We start from the raw sequence: 14,120 nt of genomic DNA on the forward strand, positions 1-14,120 counted from the left end.
CTATTGTCTGAGGACATGAAGCTCATACATGAAAACAAACTGCAAAACCTGTGTTCATTTGGTGACATTTAGTTTGCTACATCTTCACTACTTTATTTTTACTTAATATAGTAAAATAATGATGATCACAAGCTGGTGATCTCAGAGGGTCGCAGGTAAGCCAGCAACATCCTTGTATAAGAATTATGTTAAAGGGGCTTACCCAAAATTCAAATGGAGGGCTGTGTGTTATCTTCTGTTCTTTACAGAAAGTGTAGAAGAGGTGATGGACCAAAAACTCCTACATATTTGAGAGCTCCCATTCTGCTATGCTCCAACAGATGGCAGGGCTTCCAGGAATTTCTAGTGTTTTTCCTGCTGGGATCCTATGTAAGGTATGGTTGTCCCTCTGCGTGAAAAAAAGGCAGAAGAACAAGCCATCATAAAACATAAGGGATATCCTTGTGTATTTTGTTAAATTAATTTACATAGTAAGAGAAGGAGAAAGCCGTAGTTACTCTTTTTGGTTCTAGATAGTGTTGCTAAATTTTTAAGCACATCTCTACAAAGGGCAAAATAGAAAAATTCATTTTGTTCTAAAGATAGTGTTTGTTGTCAGAGCATTACCTGTTCTAAGTGTTGGAATTGCTCTGGAAAAATACCATTCATTTAATTGTGTCTATTGCATATTCAAGACAATAATTTACTAGGGACAACTTCATAGATTTGTGTAAGGTTGCTAGAAGGAACATCTGCTAACAACTAGAAATGAAAACCAGACAATTAAAATCTACAAACAGGAGAAGGATAGCACTTCATGGAAACTGGACATACTCTGACCTCAGTTACTTTCATGTAGTTCCAGAATCACTCTTCAGAAGTTTAATAGTTACTTTGAAATGAGAAAATATAACTGAAAGCAGTATTTGGTTTTAAGGTTTGGAAACATTATTTTCTGCCTATGAGTATAGAAGTGAATGAAAATGAAGGTTATAATATACTAACCTCAGTAAATTTAACAGATATTATGCAAGATACCATTTTACTAATCACCTTGCTGATAAAAGTAGCCCAAGCAATGTCACCTGAAAAAGGTCTTTACAATTATTATTGGCAATTAAGATGTATGAATAAATGTTTCTGATGAAGCAAACTTCCATAGTAGTGAATTGAGTTGAATAAACTCAGTTGAACACTTAACACTTTCTGTAAAATATATGTAATTTTCCTCTGGTAGGACTACTATACAGTTGTTTTTAGTTACCAGAGAGCATAAAAATTCATAGTGGAAATCACAGAGTATATGAAATTCTTACATGCTTCTAAACTCAAATTCTACAAAGAATTTAAGCATATTTGAGTTTTGTATGTGAATAATCCCACTAAAGTCTGTTTTTTATAAATCTAAATACTTATTATTTACATGATATATCTTATTATGTATTAAATTTGACTCTAATGACATCAGGAATGAGATAAACTAATAAATATATTTTTATACCTAACGTTCTTTTTAAATTATACTAACCTCTACACAACTGTGGAAAATGAAATTAATAGTTTTTGTTTCTTTCTATTTCTTCCACAAATTATTAGAGGTAAAGGGCAGGTCAACCAAAATGTAATAAAGTATTTCTTTTCATTAGGGAGTATATGAATTAAGTGTGCAGGCCAAAAGTTACCAGCTTAATTCAGCATGATGTATCAGCAAAACAGAACAGCTGCCTTGGGGTATTAGTGGATCAGAGCTTTAATTTTTAATCACTGTATATAATTACTCATATGTCAAAAACACACTTTTGATTCAGTTATAGAAGTTACAGTATGAGAAACATATGTACATCTTAACTCTATGTCTGCAATGTTGATCACATTAACTCAGACAATAAAGAAGACTTAGTACCTTTCCCTAACCACAGTGCAAAATACCTAAAACTTACAAATGACCTTTTCTAAATCGCCCTCCACCATTTTTCATCATTAAAATACTTCAATTATAAAGTCATTCTAAATAAAGTCCTCCTTCCAGGGGAATTCACAGAAATTTCTGATAAGTATGTCAAAGCACATTTGAAATGGCCAGTTAATAAGAGATAGCTAAGTGAAAAGCATTTCCATAAATACTTACTTGGAAAAATTGTGACTCTACCTTGGCTGTGTTTGGACTCATTCTAAGTATAATTTTGTGTTCCTATTCAGACAAAGGATTCAAATAGCAGAATAGTTCACAGAAAAAGACCTTTAAAATGCATATTGGAGAATAAGAACACAACAAATTTTGAACCTGTAAATGTGACTGGTAATAAAATTTATAAGTTTCTTTTAACCAGTCTTGGAACAGAAAAATAGTATATGACTCATACATCCAATCAAAGCTCTTTAAAACAGCTTAGATGTTGAATTTCAAATATTTGTAATCATGAACAATATATACACTAAAACTTACTCATAGAAATTATCTCAAGAATTTAGGAAAATTATAAGATGTTCATGACAAAATCACATGCAGAAATAGAGCTGAAACTAACTGAATACACTATTCACTAAGAATCATTTCTAAATCTCTAGTCATCACCAACCAATATGAGATATTAAGCTTGTGAAGAAAGAGTAAAAATACTTTAAAGCAAGAATAGTATCATACATAGTAGGCAGTGTGCACACCCTCCCTCACAAATTTATTACTTACATTTTTAGATATGACAAAATACAATCAGACTTATTTACATTTTTTTTCATTTTTATTATAATTTTTGTATGAGATCAGCATTGTTACAACTGCTGGAAGAATGTTCCGTGATATACAGTGCAAAGAGAAGAAAACAAACTTTGTGCAAAATGTTTATTGTAAGAATACCTTTGCTTTTAGCTTTCCAACAATTTATTGTAAGAAACAAAAAAACAAACAATCAAACAACAACAACAACAAAACACAACATAAAACACAACAATAAAATGACAGAGTGACTGATTATTAGCTCATAATCAATATGCAACATATATTTGGATAAACAGTATAGTCATAGATCCCTGTGCAAACACCAAAAAGCAGCAATGGAGAAAAAAAAAAATCAATTTGACAATGTATAGAAAAACTACTTGCAAACTTTGAAACTGTTAACTTAGCATAAAACCTTAACCTGTAGCCTAGGGCCAAGAAGACATACTCCATCAGCCGATCAGTATGGCTTTAGACATACAGACAGTGAAGTGGTTTGGGCACAGATCACTTAACCCCTGACTAAAACTGCTTTCTGTTGCTGAGTAGTCACTAGAGACAGAAAGAAACCTGAGTGAGAAAAGCAACCTTTAAATTGGAGATTTGCTAATATTTCTACCCTAATCCGAAACAAATGGCTAAGGTGACAGTGCTTTGAGATGGAGCTGTGAATTGCCTCCAAAAGAAATCTGTTTAAGACATTCTCCAGGGGAAGAGTGAAGTTTGTTCCAAGAGCCAGGAGCTCAGTTTGAATTTTGGGGATGATTGTCCACATTAGGGCTTTTTAATGTTTTCTGCCTCTGCCCAAGAAACTGTGAGAAGACAGCTCTCTCTCAAGTCTACAGAGGACAATTACATACAGCTGTAAAGTTGAACAGCTGGATTAGTAGGTATTAAAAACAATTTATTTGAATAATTTTTACTTCAGTGCTTGCAATTTTTAAATTCACATTCATAATTCATATAGATGATTCTGAGAATGGCCTGAGAGGCAGCAACACAGGAAGAAGAATAGATATGGTATCAGGTGTATCAAACAGGCAGAATATTTTTGGAGCAGAGAGAGCAAGTAGGAGAAAGGGAAAGTGCAGTGCAATGCACTTCAAAGATAACACTTATTAAGTGTTAAATTTCAGTATTAAAATTGATGATATCCAAAATTTGAAAACACTGAGGGCTTCTTCACTGCCCTATAATTCGATCTCATGATTCACCCCTGGAATACACCATCACATGAATATTTGCCAATAGATGACTTACACTCATTCACACCTACTTCTCCAATGGAGAACGGAAAGAAAACATGAAGGGCAAGCAGCCTATGGAAATTAAAGAATGGTTTCCGAGAAAAACTAGTTTTTCTCACTACCAACAAAACTGTTCATTCCCTCTTCATGTTTTGTTACAGTCCTGATGCTATAACTCAGACAGAAAGAGTGAGCCTGTTGCTTGTCATTCTTGTAGTCCAAGGTGAATGAGTTTACTAAGAACTAGAAGTTGAAGATATCTTGAAAGACTTTTATTCCCTCAGGAAAAGCCAGCTACAGTATGCTGGGTACATGGCAAACAGGCAGGCAGTCACTTCACGCTGGCATGTTGGCAAAAAAGCAGAGCAATGGGACAATCATGGGTACCATTCTCTGGCATATATAAAAAGCTAGACATATCAAAGCAACATGAGTGTCTTAAAATGGAGACACTTCTGTTTGTATGATAGGAAGGAAGAAAGAAGGTTGTTGCTTATATTTTTTTTTAATAAGAGAAGACCATAAGGAAGTGGTACAGGGACTTGAAAGACTGCCTTCCAAAGGGTGCAGATTCCTCTAGAAGGCTCTCAGAGCTTTTGTCTCAGAAAACTGAACCAGTATACTCTCAGGATATAGCATGTTGGAAAAGAAGGGATTGTTAGGCATGTTATTTTTGCATACCTTGTTGGATAACAGACAAGACTTTCATTTTGAAGAAAATATTTTTCCACCTTTCTTTTCTATTCTACCATTATTATTACTATTACTATTACTATTACTATTACTATTACTATTACTATTACTATTACTATTACTATTACTATTACTATTATTATTTTCAGGGGACAGAAGTGTCCTGCTTATCTGCTAATTCAGATTTGATATACAGCACACTTGACCAGGAACAGTCACAATACAAGATTAGTGACAACGTGGCTATGAACGTTGCTAAATGTTTTCTTTCTTCAAAAAACTGATTTTAGGAGATGATTTTCTCTTTCTAGCTTACTTTCTTCTGTAATATTTCTTTTTTTTTTATTGGTCCGTGTTGTTTTGTTGTTTTTCAGTACTGTTGTGAGATGCTGAACATGGAATCTCTACGTAAAGTCAAAGGGGTCCATATCCTATTCTTATTTACTACCTTCCCCTTACTTATTCTCTTGGACTTTTCAATCCAGGCTACCTTCAAGACTCCTTGTATAAAAGAAGGAAGACATCACCCCTTGGTCTTCTGTTCTTGAAGTTCAGTGGCTATGCAGCTGACCTCTCCTCTGGCTTCCTTCTGTTGTAAGACCGTATGCAATGTCTTCTCACTTTCAACTGCAATATCTTGAAAAGAAATGAAAGGTTTGAGGGGGTTAACAGCAATATTTAATGTAATGCATTTCTCATCAAATTTTAAATATGCAGTATGTGAAAGATAATTTTTCAGTGGAACAACATTGATTCAGAACCTCTGAGAATCTAATGCTTAATATTGATGTCACCTTATTGGGAATACTTCTTGTTAGAGGACCAAATGCTACATCAGGCTACAGCAGTAGATACTGCAAATCTGCACTCAGTCCTAATCCAGGAGGTCCTGCTTGCACTAGGTAGCATCAGTTATAGAAGATGTGGAAGACCTCTTGGCCTTGCAAGCTTTAGTTTTCAGTATTAGCAAATACAGTAAATAAAAGTCAAACTTACTAAACCAGCACAGTGAAAAAATCTTGATAATGTGAAGCAGCCAACAAAGCAATTACAGACTGAAAACAGGATAGGCAGATATTCCAGTGCCATCATCCGCGCACCTTCTTTAATCATTAATAGTAATTACTAGATAGACCACAAAGTAGGCTAGTTATTTTCTAGTAAATGAATTTAATGCTTACTGTTTCTCCTCTGGAATTCTGCAAGGCATGTATCTTTTGGTGACAGCCAACAATAAAATTCAATATTAATTTTGGGGGCCAGCATAGCCCTTGTGTCTGAACAGCAAATTAAAATAGAGCAGCTTATTAAAGTGAAATGTAAACTAAGAAAACAACTACAAAGAATATTGTGGTTGACTTTTGCAGGTGGTTGGTTGAGACATTAATGAAAAAATACACAGTATCCTGGATACTGTCTGCTGAAGTTAGAAAATATGACATCTGTTCCCACAAAAACACGCACCCATAAGAACCATGACATTAAAAAAGCAAAATACCTTGTCTGGTGGCTTCATTACTTTCGATAGCCCTCTGTTTCACTTCTTATAGTAAGCTCTCATGCAGGTCCAGAGAGATGTTTTCCCTTCCAGAACAGGTGTGCTCTTTTTCTTGATCACTTTTTTGAATGCTTTCTGTAATACCTGCCCTCCCCTCATTACTCAGTAGAGTGTTCTTTGATGGTGTTCAATAGCATGGTAGACTCTGCAAATGCAAGAAACTTCACAATCTATTCCAAATATTTTAGGAAGAATCACGTGTATCACCCTACCACAAAGATTCATTTGTCCAAATTTATAAAGATAAGACTTAGCATTTGGTCGCATCAATTCTTGTTGCTGTGACCAACATCTGAATGATACCTGCTGAATGCTTGGAGTAATTAAAATGAGAAGCTGTAAGTGTTTCTTAATATTCCTTCAAGATGCAAGAGCCAGTACATCTTCTGGTTGTCTGAGGATTTTAATAAATTTTAATAAAGTAATCCTATATATTAATTACTGACATGTAAATAATGTAAAGTTTTTCTGTCCAAAGAAAATGTCTGCCTATGAATATTGATACTACAGGTGGCAGAACCCAGCTAAGTAATGTGAATGAATGTATTAAACCTCAAGGGGTAAGCATGTGTCTCCTCTCAGCTCAGGAAGGACCTGTTGCTCTGAAGTATCCAGATGAAAGCAGAGTCATATCTTCACTGACCTACCACTATAGCACAGGAGAGTGAACTGAGGCAGAATATGAACAACAACTGACAGCTGAGGTTACAGATTCATATTTTTTTGGTGTTTCTCACAAAGCTTTTCTGGGAAAATGGTCTTTTTTGTGCAGCAGGGAAGGAAAGAATTATAGTTCTCATAAAAACAAATACAGACTGCTTCAAATCTAATTCACCCATTGCACCCAAGAGAAAAAGATCAGAGATCTGGAATTGATAGGTTGCTGTATATAAATTCAAATATTTAATTAATTTATTTATTTTCCTGTGGAATGTGATTTGTGACTGTGTCAGGGCATTTTATTCTGTACATACAAAACCAGATTACTTGGCTTGGTTGCTCAGTTCTTTATCTTATAACAAAAATGCAGTAAGACTGCATGAAAGAGAATGAGGTATATGCCAATTTTTACCTGCCATCCTAGACACCAAGTTCTGTCACTATTCCCATCAACTTGTATTATGAAGCAAAGCAAGAGAAGCAGACCACTGAATGAGACTAAATCACAACCTACTTTTGGATCAATCAGAAATGCCCATTAGTGAGCCTGAAACCTGCAGAGAAAAGCTGCTCACACTAGAAAGGATACCTCTGTTTATGGCTAAACTGCTCAGTGGAACAGAGCCAGGGAGTGAGCTCAGGCACCACACTGCTGATCATCCACTTTAATTAACTGATAACCTTCTCCCTGGGATGGCCAATTAGCGCTCTCTGAGGCATAGTTCACAAGACAGCCTGCTCTAGGGACCATTCTTGATAGGTAGTTTGGACATGATCACCTGTTTTTGTAGGAGTAAAAATGAGATTTCTGATGAACAGATAAAAGTCAGGTCATGTCACTACATTTCAGAGGACTGTCCCTAACCATATCTAGTTAGCAATCTCACTCAGTCTGAGTATCACTAGCTCTGTCAAATTCTTTCTTTAGATATTCTCTAACTTGATCAATGTCTACCGTATCCTCTTTACATCCACAACCTGAAAACAACCTTTACTGCTTTCCGATACAGACTTGCATCATACACTGGACCTAACTGCTTTCCTTAAACTCTTAAAAGGATCATGTGCTCTGCTTGTGTACTTAAGGGACCTGAAAATAAGAAGGAAGAAAACTGAAACTTCAGTGTTGTGAATACTAATTGACAGCAAGAAATTTTGACTAGAGAATTTCCACAAACCTTTTATATACTGTTAGCATGAAAGTTGCACAAATACCAAACAGTAGTTTTTTTTTTTTTTTTTTTTTTTTGAGTAGGTGGCAATTTTCAAACTCAGAAATCTCCCCACAACTATACTATACAAGACCTTTTAGTGAGTGGAAGTATTTTGCTTTGGAAATAAGACAAGTTACTTTCAAATCTTTTTGGAAGAAACCTCCTACCCTTCAAAATCATCTCCAAATCAAAACCCCTGGAAAATCCAACCTCAAAAAGCATACAGATTCATACATACCTACAGATCCTCTGGCTGTTGCCTGCTTAGTAAGTAAGAGCATTCCTATGCTCAATGTATATGATGAATTTGATGTAGTATAAACTTAAAAGAATTGCAAGAAACTAATGTGTCGCTTAAAGATGATTATAGGAATACAGAAACATTCTGAAATACTTTATGCCTTCCCCTCCAAATCAGCCCAGAGAACCTCCACACCACTCAGTTTTGGTGACTCACAAAGCTCAGAAGTGTTTTGGCCTATTACTCAACACTCAGTCATTGCTATGATGCAAACATTGCTCTCATCCCCAAACACTACATTAGAGATCACTACCAAGATGTAGTGAGGTAATATTTTGGTGGAACAGAGCTCAGTACCATGGAATTTGTATCTTTGCTTTGTGCAATTTTTATTTCCCATTATATGGTAGCCTTTGAATAGTGGAGGTCAAAAGAACCATAACAAAATAAACCAACAGTGTTGCAGCATGCCTTTAAAGACTGCAATACTGTGTATCAAGAGTCTGTGTTAAATTAAAATGCCATTTTACAGTGCAAAAGTTGTTCCACACTAACTTTCCATGTGGATATACCGCGGGAATGTCTTTGCTGTAAATAAGGTGTACTGCAGAGATAGCTGAAAGCTGTCTATTCGATGCAGCTTCCTGTCTTCACTCCAACATTCACTGGAGTAACTGGCTAACACAAAAGAGGGTTTGGGTTTTTGGGAATGGAAATTGGGAATGGAAATCCATATCATCAGGACCTAATAGCTATACACCTATGAAAAAGTTAGAAATGAATTTGCAGAAATGTAATCAAAACAAACAAGAACCAAATCACCATACTTATACACATCTCAACAGTTAAAACTCTTAAAAGACCTAGATTGTCACACAGGAAAAAGTCAGAAAAACTAGAGAATGAGTCAAGTAGAAATGCTCAAAATGTTTCTGTATCATTATCTATATTCTGAAGAAGTTCTCAATAGAAAATGGTTACCTGCTACCTTTAAGCACCAGTAATCCCCAGTAAAGTGATCATTATTATACCCAAATTTATCAGAATGAATACAAGCAAGTAGGTCACTGCATGAACTCTATGAACTTGTAGAAACATCTAAAGTCTGGTATTACCAATATAAAATGGGTTATGGAAAATTATCAGTACAATGTCAACTACATAAGTAACCAGGTTATTACATTCTGGAGGACCTTAACAACTGGAGTCAGGAAAGGAGTCACTATGCTTACAGTGAACACATTTACATTAAGTGCATCATCACACAGTGTTCACCTCCATACTTCTTTTTAAGGGCCCACAGCACATCCCCACTGGTGTTTATGGGCAGAAGCCCCAGACAGTGCTGTAGTGGTGGGGGCCGTGCCTGGCCATTTTGGGGCCATGTCTGACCCCGGTGCCCCTCCCCAGTCCTGATCCTGATAGCGACCTGCAGACAGATGACCTGGCTTGGTCTTGGCCTGTCCTTGTCCCCACGGAAATGCTCAACGCTCATAGCTCCTTGTACCCTCCTGCTGCCCTGCTCCTGCTTGGGAGGGTCCCTAGCTGTGGGGCCTGGCACTGACGGACCCATGGGAGTCCCCAGCCCCATGGCCCCAGGCAGCACTGACCGTTGTGAAGTCCTGACACTTGTGAACTCCTGCTAAATCCGCATGTTTCTCCATCTGTTCTCAATATTCGTTCGTTCTTTTTCATCACCAATGGTGAAGCATTGCTTTCAGTCTTCTGCAAAGTGATTCTGGTATGTGCACCATGGATCTTTGTGGCATGCATTAAACAGCAGCTTTAAAATACTGTGATTTCAATTAAGACTGCTCAAGACTTCTGTTGGTATATTAAACAAAAGTTGAGTCATTTCCGGTTCAGGCATTGTCAATAGCAGGGAAAGATTCTGCAACTGAACTACAGGGCATCCTCTACACCCTAACACTTCCCCTGAAAGGCACAGCTGACTGCTGAAGCTCTGTATTGTGGTAAATGAGGTGTGAGTCACCCCAGGTGGGATTTCTGTAATACCACAAGACATGTAAAGAATTGCTGATGAAAGTGATTCACGGGCTAAGAAATATGTAAGGATCGATTCAACACCTATCAACAATTCTATTGTGAAAGATAAATTAACTTCCACTGGGCAATCAGGTATATGGGAACTCTGAAATTACACCTTTGCACTGCAGTGCAGGCAGTCATAGCAAATCTGTTGGTGCAGGAAAACAGGGAGATTCCAGTTCATTTGCTTTATACCTGATCAAATAAAATTAAAAACACCCATAATAAAATATGTTTTTTTTTTTTTTTTTCTTTTTTTTTTCCCCTGTTTCTATGGATAGAAACATTGATTATGAATCAGGAAGTCACTGAGTACTGCACAGAGAATAAAGCAACACTTGCTCTGAGGAGTTTGCAATATTAATGTAGCAAGGTCTATAGAATGAGCAATGGAAAAAATAGCAGACTTTAATTTACCGTGGATGTCAAAGTTAGAATGCAATCCAAAAACCTGGATATCAGAATATGAGCTTGCGGAAAAACAGGAAAAATGTTGTAAAAAAAACAAGATGATGATGAAAGATGTATCACAGACAAATACCCAGATTATTCTTGGCCATACTTTGTATCGACACTTAAAGTCATTTTTAATAGTATGTACAGTAATAAAGTAAAAGAATAAGAAGATCAGACTGCCTGTACAATATTTACAACACAAATCAAACGGGTATGCTGAAGTGTACATTAAAATTTAAACATTTCATGTGCTGCTTGTATGACAGTATTGTAAGAAAGAAAAAAAATGAATATTTTTGGCACTAATTAAAACTCCCTGCTGAGATCCAAGTAGTTAGAACTTTGTATAAAATATTGTTATAAGCAAGACAGTAATCAAGATGAGTTTTCATATAACTGATTCAAAAAGGACTGGTAATACCAGGATAAAATACAACGAGTGGGAAGATAGAGGAAACAAGCAAAAAAGAATCTATACATTTTTTCAAGCACCTCTTCTTAAAAAATTGTTCTAAGAAGAACAAGGCTCGAGAGGACTGTAAAGAGGAAAAGTATAGTTGTTAGGTATCATTTTCTTTTTTCTAATGAACTACTAGCATTAGTTTGTTTTGAAATATCTACTTTATGTTATCAATTTTATGGCTTCTCTATGTTGGTCTAAGAACATTTATCAAACAGTTAATAAATGAGATAGCCAGAATAACAAAAAATACAGTCAAATAAACTTAAAAAGAAACAATTTTCTAAAAAGACAGATAGTCAAAAAATGCAATTTTCAGGTTCACAGTGCCCATGTAAGTTTATAACAGTGTCAGGACTGAAATATTCTCTGAGCCTGAAGCATGGATCTATAGCCATAATAATTAAATATGCACAAGAACATTGTTGGGCATCAAGGCCAAATGGTATGAAATAGACTACATCTATGTTAGTAAACTCTGACTTTGCAAAACTGAGTGATGGCATGCAGACTGCCTGTAGGGAACAGTCTCTAAAACATTCTAATTCTGGATCTGTCTCTGAGATTCATTGTGGGACAATGCTAGTTGGTATATGCCAAAAGTCCTTCAGGACTATTAACAGGGTCCTTCTGAATGTTTATTCATACAGACTACATCCTAGTGCCTGGAGATTTTTGCTGTTTAATTTACTAATACAGACATAGCTGGGGAGTTTGTCCTCCGAAAGGACAACGTTAGTTGTTTGCCAGTGCAAATCCAGCTAGAATAACAGAAGCTTACAGGTAACTTAAATACTAATATTCTTGGGGTGTCCTGACAGAAATGCATGCAATAATGACATTTGCAAAACATGTGAAATCAGAATCCTAAATCAGGACCAGTCTGTAATATTTTCTGGCTCTAGTGGTGTGCTAAGATAGTACAGAGTTAAGAACCACCAAGACAATTTAAAATCTGTCAGGCTGTGCCATTTTATGTGTTCTCCCAAGAAACAATATATTGTAAGAGGTTGCTCCAGAAACAACGCACACAATGACAAACATCAGTTAAGATATAATAGAAATAGTACTTTGAAGTACCAAGAGAAAACAAATACACTTTCAGGCTTCTGACCTCAAGGTCAGTTCTGGTAGTACTGATTATGAACCATATAAAAAAGTGGATCATGCCAGCATGACTGACCTCAGTGGTCTTTATCTCCAGGAATAAGACAAACTTGAAACATCCAAATAATGGCAGAAAATTATTTTGTTTGCATATTCCACATGATTTGTTTAGATCATGAATGATGGCATTCTAAAATTATGTACTACTCCTATGTTTAAGGTAGGGCTTGTGGGCAGAACTGAAACACAGTAGTATTGCTTCACCTATTGTACTGCTTGAAAAAAACTAAAAGGAGACCGCTCCTTGATGGTGCTTCACACCCACAAATGACCAGTATTGCTTGCAATGATAGTCCCTGGAAATGTAAAGCAACAGCAGTTTAAGTATGTGAAAAGCAAACTTCCACAGGTTGTTAACTAGCAAGGTTCTGGGGTTTAAACACAAAGACTGGGTGCTTCTTGTATTTCAAAGGCACATCCATTCCAACTTCACTAACAAACCTTGGCAGAAGTAAATGTTGCAAATTCATGCTTTCTTGCATCCAGAACTTGCTATTGAATGCTTAATTACATTACACTACAGGCTTGGCTACTAAGAGAATTTATTTCTCTCTGTATCCATGTCTGTGTTGTACTACCTCAGTCTAAATGATCTTATGTTTTTCTGAAATAACAGAGGTCAAAAGAGAATTTCAACACATAAATCACAGTCCACTGCACATCTATCTTCTATTTATGTGGTATTTTTAGGGGAGCTTTCTAGAGCTTAGAAGGCATTTAGATCATAGGTTTACAATACTTCAGATATGGATGGTTAGCTATGGCAGGATGAAAGAATGAGTATGAGTTTTAGAAAAAGGTGTACCACTTTTTCAGATTATGGATTTTCCTAAGGTGACTTTCACTCTTGCATAGAAAGATGGAACTTTCTATGACTGCCATCCAAATTAGAGCATGTTCAAGCATGCCTGAATACTTTCCAGACTGGTTTACTTTTCTTGATGAAAGTTTTTGGAAGTGTTTGCTGATGCAATATTTTTGACATCCTTGTGTACAGGGAATCATCCCTAGTTCTGCTCTTGTCCAATGACTGAAACAGATTTCCATTCTACACCTGCCATGAAAGCAAGCAAGAATGTGGTAAAGCGGGGTACCAATCCAGCTCAAATTCCCTGTGCAGGTTGTAAGGCATAGCATCAGATGCCATTTTTTGTTTTGTTTTTGGCATATGCTGCAATAGCTGATGTGTAGACGTTTTGCAGCCTTATACTTATTGGTGAATATAGATGGATTTTACAAGCTTTCTAAACAGTAGTTTAGAAAAAGGAATATATATCATATTCCTATATACATGTATATAATACATTACATATATATAATTATACCAAAAGGAATAAAAACATCACCTATTGAAAGTATCCATAAATTTTGGAGATGATGAGCAAGTTAATTATGCAAGTACTGTTAAGCCCCAAATACAAACCAGAACAAATACAAGCTCAGAAAAACTTGGCCCAAGCACAAACTAGCAGTGATTGCTTTTCTTTATACAAACTGTTTGTAAAATGGACCTTCCTAAAAGGTAGGTTCAAGAACTATAAAAGGCAGAGGAAATAGAAGAAGTTGCAAAATGTGTTTGCCTTTTGCATCCTAATTTTTGTGAAATTTGATCAATGGGCTTTTTAAAAGACTTTTTGTTTTGTTTTGTTTCGTTTTGTTTTGTTTTGCTTTATGAGC

General features: G+C 36.0%; 1 protein-coding gene and 1 long non-coding RNA gene across 9 annotated transcripts in view; both read right to left on the reverse strand.

Moving 5' to 3' along the window:
- The window catches only part of ANKS1B (ankyrin repeat and sterile alpha motif domain containing 1B), a 433,040-nt gene that overhangs the window by 125,465 nt on the left and 293,455 nt on the right, over positions 1-14,120 (reverse strand). The window lies entirely within an intron of this gene.
- Positions 401-14,120, reverse strand: part of LOC137849319 (uncharacterized) — a 15,066-nt gene continuing 1,346 nt past the window's right edge. The window contains exons 1-3 of the long non-coding RNA XR_011091855.1: positions 8,309-14,120; positions 6,137-6,341; positions 401-5,274 (exon numbers count right to left, since the gene is read on the reverse strand). The exon at positions 8,309-14,120 is cut by the window's right edge and continues 1,346 nt beyond it. This is a non-coding gene — a long non-coding RNA (uncharacterized lncRNA). The remainder of the gene's footprint in view (positions 5,275-6,136; positions 6,342-8,308) is intronic.

The sequence above is a fragment of the Anas acuta genome, chromosome 1, assembly GCF_963932015.1.
Source record: "Anas acuta chromosome 1, bAnaAcu1.1, whole genome shotgun sequence".
Taxonomy (NCBI): Eukaryota; Metazoa; Chordata; class Aves; order Anseriformes; family Anatidae; genus Anas; species Anas acuta.